Consider the following 18,698-nt stretch of genomic DNA (forward strand, 5'->3'; position numbering starts at 1 on the left):
AGGACAATGCTGAAGTAGCCATCTCCTGTAGTCTACTGAGAGTTGGGGGTAGCATTAACAAATGTTTTTTCCACAAAGGGCATTGTGTCTGCTGAACGTGGACAGGGCATGATTTCTTATTTGAGGTTCTGAGCTGGATGCCAGGGGCCGGCCAGCAATAAATCACACGGAGTATGTGGTGTTAACTCTTTATTAGGCAAAACAAAGCTGCTCAGCAGTGCCAGGCCGAATGAGCACAGCAACTCTTCCCAGAAGATCTTGTGCCGATGAGGCAGTTGTGGGGACTGAAGTGTCAGTTTGCATTTCTTAGTGCAGAAAGTATTGATCTGATGTGTAGAGATCTTTCCTATTCTTATTTCAAGAGGGTTCTGGAAGTTTCTGGAAGCTTCTCTGTGTGAAAGAAGCAAGCAGAAGGTTCAAGATTTTTTGGTTATTCCTTCAGAAAAGCCGAGTACAGCTGGTTTAAACTGGTTCTGTTATCAAGGTCATGCTGACTCTAAAAGTAGGACCAGAAGGAGCCTGGGTTTCACGTTCTCTTTCTATCTCTTTTCCTTCTGGTGTGGTGTTCTGTACACAGTATGCTTAGTGTTAAGATTTAGACTTATTTTAAGTTATTGTAAGTTTAATTTAAGTCTGCTGCAACTGGATTTCTTATGGGCAGTGCCAATCCTGAATGTATTGGATTTGTGACCATTATGCTCAATTGCCTTCAGTAGCAGTAAAGTTCTGCTGGATGAAATACATGGGAATCCTGCAACTTGTTTAAGTTGTTACTCTGCTAACTATACATTGGAATCTACTCTGGATCAATACTGAGTAGAATTTCATGATATGAAGGTCCACACCTCCCCACAACTGCCTAAGCCTCCTCATCTCCTGGATCCTTCCCAAGCAATCTGAGACTCTGCCAAAGCGCCTGCCTCTGCTCCTCCTTCTTCATACCTCTTCTGGTTCTGGCAGGCTGGTGGAAAGGGAGCTGATCGCAGCAGGAGGGGGAGACCCCCTGGCTTCTTCACCAGCCTGACTCCTCTCTGTTTCTTGGCCTCCCTCTTCTTCTGCTTCCACTTCTGCCTCTGATTCTGGAGGTCTCTCTGCCACAGCCACTTCCTGCTCACTAAACCTTGTTGCCACTTCTGATACTCCCAGTCTTCTCCTTCCCTCTTCTTCCTCTGACCACTCATCCTTGTCGCACCACCAACCCCCGGGCTCTGAGCCTTCGTCCCTTGGGGGGTGGCCCAGCTAGTGCCTCCACCATCCCTCTGTGTCCAGCCAGTCCACGACACTGGAGAACTGTTTCAGGAAAATGGCACTCTGTTCACACTGTATGTAACCGGGTGTTTCAAGCTGGACAGATCTGTATTCTGAACCCGGGAGCTATGAACTTCACTGGCCTTGCTGAACCAGATTAAAGTAATAATTATAGCAGGCAGACCAAGTGACGTTCTGAAAGGTCTCTTTTTCTTCCTTGGCAAAAACGGGTAAAATAAGTTGTGCAACATGAGATCTTTGGACAGTGTGCTAGAGCTTATGTTTCCCTTCTGCTCTGTTGACAATTTCCTGCACCTAGAAGGCCCGCTAAAGAAAATTTGACTTCTGGGTTTCCAGAGTTGCATGCAGACTTTGTTCATGCTCTTGACGCCAGTCAGATCATATATTTTGGGGCCTCGAGAGGTGTTTGTTGGGGGAATGGAGATGGAAGCGCGGATTTCATGGGGCTTAAGCAGGAGGAGAAAGAAAAAGTTTAAAATGGAGGTATGGGAATAGTATGCTGTGCCTAGAATGCAGAACTGCAGCACTTCACGCTGCAACATTTTATTTTTATTTTTAAATGGACTAAATTAAATGGAAAGCTCAGAAATGAAGAGGACAAGAAATTTAAAAAAGAATGGGAAATGTTTGTTATGTACTTACAAAAGTATTGTAAACGGGTTAATACAGGATTTTAAGAACACTTGTAGTTTTAGAAATAATGTAAGAAATGTGAGGGAGAAAAATAATTTGGAGTAGAAATGATATGCAGTTGAAAAAGAAAATTAAGGAACCAGGGGAGGAAAGTCATGGGATTCGGAGAATCCCATTTTATGGATTTGATACTGTTTTTATTTACAGTTTTGTTTGTTTGTTTGTTTGCTGTTGTGTTTGCTGTTGTTTCTTTTTATTTTTGTTATTTTGTCATGCTGCAACATTTTGTTGCAGAGTCCACTTGTGACGGGAGAACGACAGGATATAAATGTGTTAAACCGTTGCGTCCTCACACCCACAATCTTGATGTGAAAAGATTGATTCATGTGCTGACTCTTGAGGGGCTCTTGAGGCTGTGGTGAGCTCGCTTTCTCATGCAACTCAGCTTGCATTAGGAATTTTGAATATTAGACGAGCCTGGCTGGATCACGCCAAATTGCCATTAAGTCTCGCATCCTGTTTCCCACAGTGGAAAGCCAGATGCTTCTGGGAAACTGGCAAGCAGAGCTTGGAGGCAACAGCCCGCTCCCCCAGTTGCCCCACAGAAACGGGATAACGTAGCTGTGCTCTGTCGGAGGCAGTATGCCTCGCAATTCCCAGCAATGTGGGAAGAGTTGCTGTAGCAGCCAGGTCCTGCTTTCAGGCATCCCATAAGCATCTAACTGGCCGCTGTGAGAACAGGATGCTGGACTAGATGGGCCGTTGGCCGGATCCGGTGGAGCTGCTCTTGCATTCTTACAAGTGAGACCCACAACAAAACATTGCAGAGTGGAGGGCTGCAAATCAGGATTCCAGAGATTCCATTGCATCCTTCTGCCCACAACAGTATTCTGATTTGTTCCTGGAATGTCCTGTTTTTTCTTTAAAGGTAAAGGTCCATTAGGTCCAGTCATAGCCGACTCTGGGGTTGCGGCACTCATCTCGCTTTATTGACTGAGGGAGCCGGCGTACAGCTCATGTCATGTGGCCAGCATGACTAAGCTGCTTCTGGTGAACCAGAGCAGCGCACAGAAACACAGTTTACCTTCCCACCAGAGTGGTACCTATTTATCTACTTGCACTGGCGTGCTTTTGAACTGCTAGGTTGGCAGGTGCAGGGACTGAGCAACGGGAGCTCACCCCGTCACGGGGATTTGAACTGCCGACCTTCTGATCAGCAAGACCTAGGCTCTGTGGTTTAACCCACAGCGCCACCTGTGTTCGTTTTTGCCTTAGGATGTCCCTATTTTCATCAGAGAAATATCTGGGGTGTGCAAATATCCGACCCCCAAGCCAAGGGGATAAGTAACTATATAACCTTGAGAAGATATTTGAAGGCAGCCCAGTTTAGGGAAGTTTTATAATGCTTAATGTTTTTTAGTGTTAGGGTTGCCATGCTTCAAAAAGTGAAAGCTTTTTGTGTGTGTGTGCGCGCAAACCTGTTGCACTTTTAAAAGCTATTTTTCTGGAAAATTCACCAAAAAATCAACACTTCCAATATGGGCTGCCATATGCCTGGATTTTTCAAAATTCTGACCAGACACTATTTTCAACAGACAAATACCGGCTATGTCCAGGAAATTCTTGACGTATGGCAGCCCTGTATTATGTTTTATATATATTGGAAGCTGCCCAGAGTGGCTGGGGCAACCCAGTCAGATGGGCGGGGTATAAATATTATTGTTATTACTTTTACTATTACTATTACTATTATTATTATTATTATTATTATTATTATTATTATTATTTAAAGCTAAAGGTACCCCTGCCCATACGGGCCAGTCGTGTCCGACTCTAGGGTTGTGCGCCCATCTCACTTAAGAGGCCAGGGGCCAGCGCTGTCGGGAGACACTTCCGGGTCACGTGGCCAGCGTGACGAAGCTGCTCTGGCGAGCCAGCACCAGCGCAGCACATGGAAACGCTGTTTACCTTCCCGCTATAAGCGGTACCTATTTATCTACTTGCACTTGGGGGTGCTTTCGAACTGCTAGGTGGGCAGGAGCTGGGACCAAAAGACAGGAGCTCACCCCACCGCGGGGATTCGAACCGCCGACCTTCCGATCGGCAAGCTCTAGGCACTGAGGTTTTACCCACAGCGCCACACGCGTCCCTTATGTGGTATATAAAGGTAAAGGTACCCCTGCCCGTACGGGCCAGTCTTGACAGACTCTGGGGTTGTGCGCTCATCTCACTCTAGAGGCCGGGAGGCAGTGCTGTCCGCAGACACTTCTGGGTCACGTGGCAAGCGTGACGAAGCTGCTCTGGCGAGCCTGCACCAGCGCAGCACACGGAAATGCCATTTAGGATTATTATTTAGGATGCCCCTATTTTCATCAGAGAAATGTTGGAGGGTATGTCGCTGGCCTCCTCTGAAATACTTTGCTTCAAGGCATGTATTTAGGCTCCTTGCCTAAATACAGATTTATTTATTGCTTGCACATAATAACCTCTGTCTGCATGGGCTGGGCTGGAGGCAGGATGTCTGCGATCTGCAATTCTCCACATTTCCACATCAGTCTGCATTTTTTTTTTAAAGGTCCTCATGAAAATTAATCAGCATTTTTAGGTGAATTTTTCCCGATAATCTCCTGTTTGCACACAATTCCCCCTAACACAGCACCTTTTTGTATGTTATTGGCATGAATATATGCCTTTTAAGGCACAATTTAACCCAGTAGATGCATTGTTGCACTCGTTACTTGGGTTGAGAACTGCACTGCAAATCCAGGGAAGAGCAAACATTGAAGGACGGCTGTGCTTCAGATTGTGTTGTTTCAGAAATGGTCTGTTAGGTAGGTTCACCTTGGAATGTGAACTGAACCAAATTCTTTTCCTCTCATCACTCACATCCCAACCAAAAACATCTCAGACATCTTATTTTCATTTTTGGGCAAGTAACATTCTTGCTGCTGTAGTTGCATAATTATATATATATAACGTCGCCTAGACACCCCAACTTTTACACGGGAAGACACCCGAGGACACCAAAACCTGCATTCCTGTACCCGTGAAAATCTACGAAAGCATATATATATATATATATATATATACACACACACACACACACACACACACAGACACACACACAATTTCTATACAATTACATATATACAATTATATATACAGTGGTACCTCAGGTTACATGCGCTTCAGGTTACAGACGCTTCAGGTTACAGACTTGGCTAACTCAGAAATAGTGCTTCAGGTTAAGAACTTTGCTTCAGGATGAGAACAGAAATCGGGCTCCGGTGGTGCAGCAGCAGCAGCAGCAGCAGGCCCCATTAGCTAAAGTGGTGCTTCAGGTTAAGAACAGTTTCAGGTTAAGTACGGACCTCCGGAACGAATTAAGTACTTAACCTGAGGTACCACTGTAATATACAAAAAATAAATAAATACATATACAAAAAATAAAATAAAATTGGTAGTTCTGCCCCTATAATTCTGGAAACGCCTCTCTCAAATCACTGGAACTTGGAGCCATACAAGGAACCTAAACGTTGGAAGACTGGGGACAGACAGAAGGACAGACCTTTTCACACAGTGCAGAGTTAAATGATGGAATTCGTAACCACGGTATGTCACTGTGGCCGCCATCTTGGATGGCTTCCAAAACAAGGGGGAAACAAATTCCTGGAGGAGAAGGTTACCGACAGCTAGCAGCCACAAGGGCGGCGATGTTCCAACTCCCCTATCAGAGGCAGTAGACCCCTGATCAACAGTGGCTGGGAATCACGAGGGGCAAGAGGCCAACTGCTGCATCCAAGTCCTGTTTGTGGCCTCCTTATCTGGTTGGCCACTGTAAGAACAGGGTGCTGGACTAGAGACGGCATTGGCCTGATTCACCACAGCTCTTCTAAACAGAATTTGACAGATTCACGGAGTTTAAAGCTATCATTGTCTGCCAGCCATGATGTTTTTATGTTCTGCCTCTGCTGAATATTCGTACATTGAAGATTTGGAATTTCTAGGCTGCTTAGCTGTTAGGAAATGAGCTTCCTTAAACTAGTTCCATCTGGTAGCTCTTTCTTCTTCTACTAATTATATGTGTATTGGAATCAAGTCCATTTTCAGCCCTTTTTTTACAGACTGTAAAGGCCTCCGGTATTATTATTATCAATAATATTTATTAATTGCTTTACTCATAAAAGTGACCCAGAGCAACTTACAAATCTAATACTAAGACCATTGATAATAATTTTTTTTGGGGGGGGCTGTAGATCACACCCTTTCCTATTTAATTAAAAGAAACTTCCATGTCACTAATCATTTTTATTTATGACATTTCTCTTTTGTTGATCAATAAAGTCCTTCAGGTTGCTCACAAACTTTTTTTTTATTATATAACAAAGTACAGACAGTATACAGCTGTTGCATTTCCTGACCTGCTGTTGCACTGGTCAGTCACCACCCTCTTTCAGGATACTCCATTCCGTTGCCTCCACCACTCCAAACGTCTGTCACAATTCCATGCCAACTGAAATTGCACTGCAGCCATTGGGCTGTTCAGGAGTCGCTTTCCTGCTTAGTTGCACTCCCACCCCCGGAAAAATAGTTTTTGTGCTTCTTGAAACCTTGGGCTCTTGTTCCCCAAGCCTGCCGAAACCTTCCTCCCGTGGTTGGGCGCTGCTGTTTTGGTTACCCGAGGAGAATTCAGATAGCTATTTGCATAGATGATGCCCGGATCAAAGAGGAACCACGAATCCTGAGAAAGGAGAACTTGCTTGACCCCAAATGAAGCAGGCTTGAGCAACAGACTTGGCAGAGTTGTGAAATTCTGGCGTTGAGAAAGAAGGATGATTTCCGTTGCAGTTCAGGCAAAGAAAAAAAAAGAGATGGAGAAGGCGTAGACCATGGGTAGGCAAACTAAGGCCCGGGGGCCAGATCTGGCCCAATTGCCTTCTAAATCTGGCCTGTGGATGGTCTGGGAATCAGCGTGTTTTTACATGAGTAGAATATGCCCTTTTATTTAAAATGCATCTCTGGGTTATTTGTGGGGCATAGGAATTTGTTCATACTTTTTTCTTCAAAATATAGTCCGGCCCCCCACAAGGTCTGAGGGACAGTGGACCGGCCCCCTGCTGAAAAAGTTTGCTGACCCTTGGCGTAGACTCACCCATCTCCAAACCCTTATGGTTTAACAACCAACCCCTCTTCCGAGGGTGCTCTGGAATTGTAGCTCTGTGAGGGAAATACAGGGGTCTCTTGACAACTCTCAGCACCCTTAACAAACTACAGCTCCCAGAATTCTTTTGGGGAAGTCCAACATACGGTGCAAATGTGGCTTATGTCTGGTCATTGCTAGCCCTAGAGTTGTGTGCCAAGCATGCCCACCCAGGGAAACTGGCAGTGCCATGCTGACACTGAGGTGACTCTGGAGAGGTGGCAGGTTCCATCTTCTATTTGAGCCTTCAGTGGACCTTTCTGGAGGGCAAACAGGTTCGCTGGTGTAACGCAGAGCGAGGGAGCCCAAACCAAAGCCTTTGACATCTATTGGCAGTGCCAAGGGCTTAGTTCTTTAGGAGGAGTGTGAGGCACGGTTGCCAAATAAGAGGCACACGCTGAGATTGGGAACAAGCAAATGGTTGCCATGGGAGCGACACACTCATCGGTTTTGGTTTTTTTTGGTATGTTAAGTGCGACAAGAAGGAAGGCACAGACCTTCCCCTTTTTGGTTGCCTTTATCGTTATCTTTAAAAAGTATTTCATTTGGAGATTAAGAGAATGCAACTCCTGGGAAACAGAATAACATAATGTTATTAAAAATAACCTGTGGGTAAATCCTTGTCCAAATCCCATTTAAAATAATATTAAGTACAGAAGTGGAGTAACAAATACCTATTAAAAGAAGTGAACTTATGATAAAGTTAATATTGCTATTCTGAGCTTCAAAATGTTGATCATTTCGGGTGAAGCCATCGTTGTTGTTTAGTTGTTTAGTTGTTTAGTCGTGTCTGACTCTTCGTGACCCCATGGACCAGAGCACACCAGGCACTCCTGTCTTCCACTGCCTCCCGCAGTTTGGTCAGACTCATGCTGTTAGCTTCGAGAACACTGTCCAACCATCTTGTCCTCTGCGTCCCCTTCTCCTTGTGCCCTCCATCTTTCCCAACATCAGGGGCTTTTCCAGGGAGTCTTCTCTTCTCATGAGGTGGCCAAAGTATTGGAGCCTCAGCTTCAGGATCTGTCCTTACAGTGAGCACTCAGGGCTGATTTCCTTCAGAATGGATAGGTTTGATCTTCTTGCAGTCCATGGGACTCTCAAGAGTCTCCTCCAGCACCATAATTCAAAAGCATCAATTCTTTGGCGATCAGCCTTCTTTATGGTCCAGCTCTCACTTCCATACATCACTACTGGGAAAACCATAGCTTTAACTATACGGACCTTTGTTGGCAAGGTGATGTCTCTGCTTTTTAAGATGCCATACGTTCTCATAAAAATGGCAGAAAGACTGTATTTAGTTGTCTTCTGTTTACTATTCCAAAGTTCCTTAAATTTTCACCAGTCTAGTTCAGATTTATTTATTGATTAACCCTAAGAGCATGTGGGCTGCAACGAGTACATAGTGGAAGAAACGTGAGAGATTTATGTTAGAAAACAATGATGCTATTCAAAATGGCACACCATACATTTAAAGCATCATCATGCCACTGTAAACAGTCAGAGCTATTCCCCTTGGCAAATGTAATTTCTTAAGGGTGTTGAGAGTTGTTAGGAAAACTCTATTCTTCTTAAAGCGCTACAAATCCCAGAATTCTCTGGGAAGAGGCATTGACTAATAAAACACTCTGGAAATTGTAGATCTCTGAGGGGTTCAGGCAGAGGACGTTCCCAGCCCTACCTGGAGATACCGAGATTTGAACCTGGGACCTTCTGTGTGCAATGTGATGTGCTCTGGCACTGAGCTACAGCCCTGCCCTGGACCCAAGGGCCTGAAAGACTCAATATAAGGCTTGTGTTCCCAGCACTGAGGGCCTCAAGTGTACAGTTCAGCTGACCGACGGCTCGTTTGGGTAAAATAATTCACCCTTTCATAAAACTGCCACCTCCCAAACATGTCTGCACTCAACATGTCAGATGGAGACAAAGCGCTTCCAGGCTCCTTTGATTTCACTCTGCCAAGGATAGAAGACAAAAGGGCGGTTGTTTTCATTTTGCCCTGGATCGGAAAGGAGGATCCACATTTGTATTATGTGTCCGGGCCTCGGTGTGCGTGTCTTTTTGTTGTCGTTCGGCTGCTTTGATATTGCTGGCTCAGGAACATAATACTTGTCACTTCATACCAAAATTTTGTTCCCCTCGAGGTCATGGGCAGCTTCAGCTGGAGGGAGGCCAACTCTTGTAGAGTCCTTGAGGGGGGGAAAAACCCAACTCTATTTTGCATCTCCACCGTGGATATTGGACTACAGTGGTACCTCAGGTTACATATGCTTCAGGTTACAGACTCTGCTAACCCAGAAATAGTACCCCGGGTTAATAACTTTGCTTCAGGTTGAGAACAGAAATCGTGCTCCGGTGGCACGGTGGCAGCAGGAGGCCCCATTAGCTAAAGTGGTGCTTCAGGTTAAGAACACTTTCAGGTTAAGTACGGACCTCCGGAACGAATTAAGTACGTAACCAGAGGTACCACTGTACATGACTTGCCTTGGGCCAGCCCAGGGCTGGATTTAGGTTTGATGAGGCCCTAAGCTACTGAAGGTAATGGGGCCCTTTATATGTCCTGCTGTCCTTTGTCAACAACAAATTGTTGCTGTTTTTTTGTGTTGAATATATGCTATATGGTAATTTATGGACCTAACAGGAATCTAAAGCTATTTGCACATAACAAAATATGTATTTTATCAAAGTAATTGTTGAACTGAAATACAATTAAGAAGAAGTATATTAATAGTGAAATACAATTAAGAAGAAGTATATTAATAGTGAAATAATTACCAGTGATATTTTAGGGAGCAGGCTAGCAGGCGGGGCCCATTACTTACATCATAGGAGCCTACACAACACAAAATACTGTTGCTGTATGTGGGTTTAATATTATTTGTTTTTTATCTTATATTTTGGAAATGTACATCCAGTTTTTCCCCTTTAATTTTTTTGGGGGCCCCCCAAGAGAGTGGGGCCCTAAGCTATAGCTTGTTTAGCTTATACAGTCATACCTCGGGTTAAAGACGCTTCGGGTTAAATCTTTTCAGGCTGTGTCCCCCGGCGACCCGGAAGTATCGGAAAGGGTTACTTCCAGGTTGCGCCGCTCGCGCATGTACAGACGCTCAAAATGACGTCATGCGCATGCGCTGAAGCAGCAAATCGCAACGTGCAGATGCGCAGACACGGGTTGCGTTCTGCTCAGGTTGCGAACGGGGCTCCAGAACAGATCCCGTTCGAAACCAGGGGTTACCACTGTATGTAAATCCAGCACTGGGCCAGCCACTGAATCACTGTCAGAGGAGCTACGGGGAAAGGACAGTAGCTTAGTGGCAAAGCGGGCAAAAGAGCCCAGGTTGAATCCCCGCCTGGGAGAGGACCACGCCTGGAACCCTGGGGAACTGCTGCCAGTCTGTATAGATAATATAGGGTGAGATGCAAGGCTGGATTAACCATTAACCATTACGCAAAATAAGCATGTGCTTTGTGCATCAGGGAAAGGAGGGCACTGCAGAAATTCCCCGTTGCTGGATTTTTAACGTTAATGGTCACAAATCACTCAGCTGAGCTTTCATTTTCTCAGTTGAAGTATATTAAAAATCCCAACAGAACAACTATGCAACAAGGCAGGCTGGCTGCTTCCTCTCCACTAAGTATAGATGCAGATGTGTTATGCAAGATTACTTTTGAGCAGGCTTCCTCAAACTTGGCCTTCCAGATGCTTTTGGCCTACAACTCCCATGATCCCTAGCTAGCAGGACCAGTGGTCAAAGATGATGGGAATTGTAATCTCGAAACATCTGGAGGGCCAAGTTTGAGGAAGCCTGCTTTTGAAGATTTGATCAAAGACTTTGCAATTAGAAAAAGAAGGAGAATTTATTTTCAAATATAAATAAAGTGGAAGTATACAAAAGCAAATGTTTTTTCCCATCTTGCTGTAGGTTTTGCTTCATTTCAGGATTTTTTTTTTTTTACATTTTATTATTGTTTATATTTTGAATTAGATATACAGGGGGGTACCAACATCTTTCAAGGGCTCATGGGGGCCCTGGCTAGATGGAACAATGGCTTGGTTCAGGATAAAGCAGCTTTAATAATAATAATAATAATAATAATAATAATAATAATAATTCATTTGCACCCTGCCCATCTGACTTGGTTGCCCTTGCCACTCTGGGCTTCTGGTGTTCCTGAAATATTGGATTGCAATGCCCCCTCCTCATGTGTCAGGGATGGGGAATATTTTTGGCCCAAAATCTACAGTCTGAGGTAGAAAGTGGATGGAGCGACAGATTTTCTTTAGCCTCATCAACACTAGCCATATAAAGCACTATGATACCACTTTGAACAGTCATGACTCCGCCCAATGGATTCAAGGTGCTTATTAAGGGTGCTGAGAGTTGTTAAGAGACCCTTAATCCTCTCTCAGAGCTACAATTCCCAGAGTGGCTTAACCCCCCCAAGTCCCTCTTCACAGGGGTCTGTTTCCCTAACAACTCTCAGCACTCTTATAAACTGCACCCCCTTGAGGGAAGCCATGAGTGTCCCAGAAAAAGGGGGCTTCCCATTTTTTTCATGCGAGATCGCGCTGGCCATTTTGGGTTCCACAATCTCATGCACTCTCATGTCGAAACAAAATCACCCCCAAATGTGTGGTTTCTGGTGCCGTGTGAGATTGTGCCCCCCCCAAAGCACTTTTTGGGGCTGAGATCGTGGCATGGGTCACGTGACCTGCCTGAGAGTACATCCCAGAATATGCGCTTCCTGGTTTTTGATCTGAAAATGTTGGACGGTACTGTGGTGCCCCGCAAGACGAATGCCTCGCAAGACGGAAAACCCGCTAGACGAAAGGGTTTTCCATTTTGGAGGCGCTTCGCTAAACAAATTTCTCTATGGGGTTGCTTCGCAAGACGAAAAAATCTTGCGAGTTCCCACGGGTTTTCCCCCGCCTTTCCCGCCCTTTTCCTAAGCCGCTAAGCCGCTTATCAGCTGTTCCGCTGATAAGCCGCTTAACAGCTGATCGCTAAAAGCTGCTAGACCACTAATAGCGCTAATCCGCTAAGCTGTCAATGGGCTTGCTTCGCAAGATGAAAAAACCGCTATACGAAGAGAATCGCGGAACGGATTCTTTTCGTCTTGCGAGGCACCACTGTATGTGAATATCGCCTTTGTGCAGTATGTCACCTTCAAGCCTTGTGACCTTCTGAAGTTTTTACATGTGCCCCTCTCTCTCCCATCCAAGGCAAGTAAGATTCATTGCCACCATTCGTGGACATATTCCAGGACAAACGTTTCTCTTCCCTAAAGTGCTCTTCCACAAAGTTATTAATTCCAAACATCCTGCTAACAAGATTCAGTTGTATTGTTTTGGTTCTCAATCCCTTTTCTTCTTCTTTTGGTTAAGGGACCCTTGTTGTGTGGTCGTGATATCCTGCAGAACCTGAGCCCTCTATTCTCCCTGCCCCATGCAAACCAAGAAACTGAAGAAAAATGTGGTAATAAGTATTTCACCCAGAATGACAATGTTTCACAGACCATCCTGGGGAGCCTTCCACAGAACCCTGTCTGGAAAACAATCAAACAAAGGTCTGGCTAATTTAGTAGACGGAAGATTGACAAAGGATGGGGAGGTGTTAGCTGCCTGTATTGCAGTCCGGTGCACCCCTCTAGTGGAAGAACAGAATTCTGCAAAAAGGGAGAGGGTTTTTAATTTGCACAGGGCTAAAACTCATTGGTTGCTTCTTGGGATGAGCACCAGAGTCTAGTATTAAAAGTGACATTTTGGGAGGTGAGAAGGCCTGTCTGCCTGAGAAGTCATCAGCCAGTGGTTGATGTGAGCCCCTGGTTAGTGTCTCATTTCCTTATCCAATTTCCTGGTTGGTAGATGTTGTTGTGCAGAGAACGCCTGTGCTGTATGCTTATATATCTTCTCTGTTGAAATATTATGTGCGCTTTCATCATCAGCTGGTCTGTTTAAAACTGGAGGTTTTCTACCTCCCTTTGGGAAGTTTTGTCATTCGAAATGTGGCAACCGTTAAATGAATTAACCGTTAAATGAGTTTCGCCTCTCTTCTCTTTCTCATTTTGTGTGGGGGCAGGGAGAGCGGATGGCGGTTCTACCGCAACAGATTTTTTTGGGGGGGGGGTTAAGCAAAAAAATAAATAAAAAAAATCGGGACTCGGGTGGCGCTGTGGGTTAAAACACAGAGCCTAGGACTTGCCAATCAGAAGGTCAGTGATTCGAATCCCCACAACGGGGTGAGCTCCCTGCTCCTGCCAACCTAGCAGTTCGAAAGCACGTCAAAGTGCAAGTAGATAAATAGGTACTGCTCTGGCGGGAAGGTAAACGGCATTTCTGTTCGCCAGAAACGGCTTAGTCATGCTGCTCACATTACCCGGAAGCTGTACGCTGGCTCCCTCGGCCATTAAAGCGAGATGAGCACCTCAACTCCAGAGTCGGCCATGACTGGACCTAATGGTCAGGGGTCCCTTTACCTTTACTTTTAAGCAAAAAATGGTTGAGAACCACAAACAGCCCCTTAGTATGCTGGGATGTATACGATATCTTCAACAATAAGTATAATAACATAACCAGGGAGGAGGGGAATGCCAGGAAACAGGGAATTATGTTCACATGTGGTGGGGATGTAAATGTGTACAATTATTTTGGCAAAGGGTTTTTGAGGAGATAACAGAAATCACTGGGTTAAAGCTGACCAAAAGTTCAGAGGTAGCATTATTATCAATTTATGATGGGGTGGAAGGTTCGCAGGCTATGGAGGACTTGCTCACAAATTTATTGACAGCTGCACAAATTGTTATAGATAGGAAGTGGAAGGGGCAAGCAGAATATCAAATGGAAGAATGGTGTAAAGAGGGGTGGGATATAGCTATGAATGATAAATTGACATGTGCCATTAAGGTAAGGCAGGGAATATGCAGGAGAAATGATTTTGAGGAGATATGGAGGCTGTTTGTAGAATTTGTACTGTTAAAACGGAAAGGGGTCAAACCATCATGAGAGGTGTTGAAATTTTGGGAGGTTGGGTAGTTGCAATGGAATGGTCTCGGTGGTTGGGGTGCACATTTTTATTCTTATTTATTTATGATTATTACTTTGCCAAAATAGGAACAGAGAACCATAGACTCCTGCATTTCAGTGCCTTGGATTAGATGACCCTCTGAATTCCTTCCAACTTACAATTCTTGGCAGAAGAGCACACTGCCTACCTGTAATTCCCTCAGAAGCCTCACTGCCTCTAACCATGGAGGAACAGCGTAGTCTTTATGGCTATGCAGAGTAGACCCACTGAAAGTCATGAGCATGACTAGGTTAGGCCCCTTGATTTCAGCGGGTCTACTCTGAGTAGGACTAGCATTGACTACAAACCAATAACTTCGGACCGAAAAGACAATAACTGCTGGACACACCCACTGGTTTGTTTTGCACTCAAAGGAAGTGAGTGTCCTTTTAAGACGGCTGGGGCAGAATGCCTGGATTGTTCCCGCTCCATTTGAGGCAGCTGCTGACTCGGTGGACAAAGGGCTCCCTTAGAGAGAATTATCTGATGCACGAGACGGAATCAGCTTGGTACCAAGTGGGGCAAAAGCAGCTGGGATAAAAATAAAAATAAAAATAAAAATAATGCAGTGTTCTTTGTAGCCTAAGGTCATTCGGGGAGAGGCAGTACACTCATCTCACCCCTTTACATTTTTAACAAAATTATTTATTAAATTTATTAGTCCTTTGTTTACCTGACAGGCTTCCAAGCAACGTAACGTTTAAAAACCATAATCAGAAATACATTATCCCATAGAAAAATGCACATAAAGCACCAACATTTTCCTACAACACCTCCAATCTTTATCCTATATATCTTCCTATATATAAAAAATTGTAAGGCTGTTGTCACATAGCCCCCCACTGGAGGATTTGCATGAAGTTGGGTGGGGGAGCAAGTGGGAAGCCAGGCTTTAAAATGGCGGTTTTAAAAAACAGTTTCGAATAGAGCAGGGATGGAGGGACACAGATGAACTGCAAGGACATGAGGGCAGGGCTTGAAAAAGCTGTGGGGGCTTTAAGGGACTGTGAGGGAAAGAGAGCTTGGGTGAAATATGAAGGGAGGGGTGTTGGGTTTGGTGAGGGTCAGATGGGGTTGGCGAGGAATGCAAGCACAGGTGGCAGTCTCTAGTAGATGGGGAGCCACAACTGAAAAGGCCCTCTCTTTTGTCACCACCTTTCGAGTCTCCCTTCAAGGAGAAGTCTGGAAAACCGTATTTGTTTTATTTAACAAAATTTATATTTTGCGGGATGCGGGTGGCGCTGTGGGTTAAAGCACAGAGCCTAGGGCTTGCCGATCAGAAGGTTGGCGGTTTGAATCCCTGCGACGGGGTGAGCTCCCATTGCTCGGTCCCAGCTCTTGCCAACCTAGCAGTTCAAAAGCATGTCAAAGTGCAAGTAGATAAATAGGTATCGCTCCAGCGGGAAGGTAAATGACGTTTCCGTGCGCTGCTCTGGTTCGCCAGAAGTGACTCAGTCATGCTGGCCACATGACCCGGAATGGATTCCATTCGACTTCTAAGGTATTTCAAAAAGTGAAAATCTGTACACAAAAGTTCTTGAGCTTTTTTGGGCAAAGTTGGGTTGCCATACGTCTAACATCCGAATCTTCGCGGCCATTTTTGCTGATTTCTGCCTGGACACTGCCAACGACTGCAATATTCTGGGTATGTCACAAATGAAACCTACATGAGATGCTCTGATATATTGCATAACACTTTATGGGAGTATTCCTGCTCGGGGTTTCTGCCAGCCAGCTAACCATGCCCCTTTCCCAGAATGTTCCATTCCTACACCCTCCCATTTTTCCACTTTCCTTTTCCAACTTGCAACATTTTGTGGCTCTTGAGAATACTCAGTCCTGTTGGGCTGTTTTTATTTTTAGCGGGGAGGTTTTGCCTCCTGGCTTTAGAGATCATTAGTGTTTTGATTTTGATCTCAGGTGTTTCCCCTCCCTCCCTTGCAGCCTGCTTGATATGGCCCTCTGGTTTATCATCAAACATGTTCTGCCTCCATGTCCATCGGCACTCACCACCCCCGTTCGCTATTAGAGGGAGCCATCGCTCTCGACTCCTGGGAAGCCATCTCTTATGAAAGCCGGATTTCAAAAGTTGTGAATGGAGACAGGGTCGAAGGCGTCGGAAAGAGAGAAAGCCAAAACGCCGGCAAAATGGTCTTTCCTGACAACACATCATCAGGGAGGATAAAAATAGACCTTTTTTTATGGAGCTAGAGCGGCTGTTCAGAAGTAGGAAAGGAGCTGGGAGCTGGGAAATGTTCCAAGACCCAGGAACTTCCTCTTGCATGACAGCTGTTGCATCACATAATTACCCTCTCCTGATTCACAGCACCGAACAGCTTGCTTGAATTACAAGAAATTCGCTTCAATCCTAAAGTTTGTACAAGTATCAGAAATCCCTGGAAGCTGGGATTTGCTGCAGTGTGCTATAGGAGCACCTGGCTTAGGAGATGCTGTGTTCTTCAGCCCATCCTGAGTCAGGTCACCAGTTACCGTATTTTTCGCTCTATAGGACGCACCGGACCATAGGAGGGGGAGAACAGGGGAAAAAAATTCTCCCCCTCTCTGCTCAGCTCTCCTTCAGCGAAGTGGCAGGAGAAATGGAGCCCCTTCCATTTCTCCTCCCGCTTTGCTGAAGGGGCGCTGCGTAGCTCTCCCTCTCTGCTGAAGCCAGGAGAGTCTTGCTCTCCCGGCTTCAGCAAAAGGAACCCGAAGCCTTTGGAGCGCAGTGCGAGTTCCCTCTGTGCTCCAAAGGCTCCCTGAAGCCTGGAGAGCGAGAGGGGTCGGTGTGCACTGACCCCTCTCGCTCTCCAGGCTTCAGCGAAAGCAACGCGAAGCCTCCGGAGCGTGGAGGGAGTGCTCCCTCTGTGCTTTGGAGGCTTCATGTTGCCATCGCTGAAGCCAAGGAGCCTGCATTCCCTCCATAGGACGCACACACATTTCCCCTTAATTTTTGGAGGGGAAAAAGTGCGCCCTATAGAGTGAAAAATATGGTAACTAGGCCTACACTCACACTCTGCATTTAAAGCACCCCTGTACCATTTTGTCAGTCCCCCCAAAGAAACTGGGGAAGTACAGTTTGTTAAGGGAGGAGAGAATTGTTCTCCTCACAGAGCTACGATTCTCCTCCTGTTCTCCTCACAGAGCTACGATTCCCTGAGTTCCCTGGGAAGAGGAGTTGATTGTCAAAGCACCTAGACTAGCGGTTCTCAACCTGTGGGTCCCCAGATGTTGGACTACAACTCCCATCATCGCTGACCACTGATCATGCTGGCTAGGAATGATGGGAGTTGTAGTCCAACAACATCTGGGGACCCACAGGTTGAGAAACACTGACCTAGACCATACCCAGGGCAGACTCCCCATCAAAGTCCTTGGTCTATGGTGCACCAGCAGTGGGCCATTGCTTGGCCCCAAGCGCCCTGGAGAGGTGCCACTGACTGGGCCCTGCTTTTCCCAACAAGCTCTCACCTCAGTGGGTAGGAGGTGAGTTTGTGATTTGTGTTTTGCATTTGGGGACAGCAGGACAGAGAGCTCAGTAGCCTTTGGCCATTCTGTTGGCAGATTCAGAACAGACCCAAGGAGGGACTTATTCGCACAACACATATGGAACTAGCTCCCACAAGAGGCCACCATCTCAGGTGACTTTGAAAGAGGAACCGGCAAATTCATAGAGGTCAAGATTCTCAGTGCCTACAAGCCATGATATGTATGCATTTATGGGAGCCAGCGTGGTGTAGTGGTTAAGAGCTGTAGACTCGTAATCTGGGTGAACCGGGTTCGCGTCTCCACTCCTCCACGTGCAGCTGCTGGGTGACCTTGGGCTAGACACACTTCTCTGAAGTCTCTCAGCCCCACTCACCTCATAGAGTGTTTGTTGTGGGGGAAGAAGGGAAAGGAGATTGTTAGCCGCTTTGAGACTCCTTAAGGGGAGTGAAAGGCAGGATATCAAGTCCAAACTCCTCTTCTACCTCCACTGTTGGAGGCCGTATGTATACCGGTGTCTGGAAAATTCAGGTGGGAGAGCGCTGTCTTGCTTGTAAGCTTCCCAGAGACATCTGGTTGGCCACTGTGAGAACAGGGTGCTAGGCTGTGATGGAGCATTGGTTTGATCCAGGAAGCTCTTCTCATGTTCTTATTTCCCACAATGTACCAGTGCAAGCTGGATATTCATTACTCCCTGTGGTTGGTTGCAGTGTTGGTTGCAGTGGTTGCAGAAATTCGGCATGCGCCTGGGTGCCATGATGGCGCCTGACATCTCCACCATCTGAAGGTGTCTGCCTGGGGTTCCTTGTATCTTGTCTCTTTTCACATACTAACAACCTGTCCCTTGGAATCCTATCAGTTATATTTTATCTGCACAATCAGAATGTATTTCAGGAACAACAACAAAAATTCATGTTTTGCCATTTCAAGCCGTCTGGCCCCAAAATGACAACTCAACATTCTGTTTGGGCGGCTGCAAACCTGGTTTAAGGAGCCATTTGGCACCTAGTTTATATGGTGCTGTGGGTTAAACCACAGAGCCTAGGACTTGC

General features: G+C 45.8%; 1 protein-coding gene and 1 long non-coding RNA gene across 2 annotated transcripts in view; one reads left to right on the forward strand and one right to left on the reverse strand.

The window, feature by feature from the left end:
• SEPTIN5 (septin 5) overlaps nt 1-18,698 on the forward strand; it is an 85,639-nt gene that overhangs the window by 29,836 nt on the left and 37,105 nt on the right. The gene's annotated exons all lie outside the window — the stretch shown is intronic.
• Nucleotides 123-16,483, reverse strand: LOC310834354. The gene is made up of 2 exons (XR_014559218.1): nt 16,174-16,483; nt 123-390 (listed from the first exon to the last, which is right to left on the reverse strand). It is a non-coding gene; the product is annotated as an uncharacterized lncRNA (long non-coding RNA).

The sequence above is a fragment of the Podarcis gaigeae genome, assembly GCF_964106915.1.
Source record: "Podarcis gaigeae genome assembly, chromosome: 16".
NCBI classification, from domain to species: Eukaryota; Metazoa; Chordata; class Lepidosauria; order Squamata; family Lacertidae; genus Podarcis; species Podarcis gaigeae.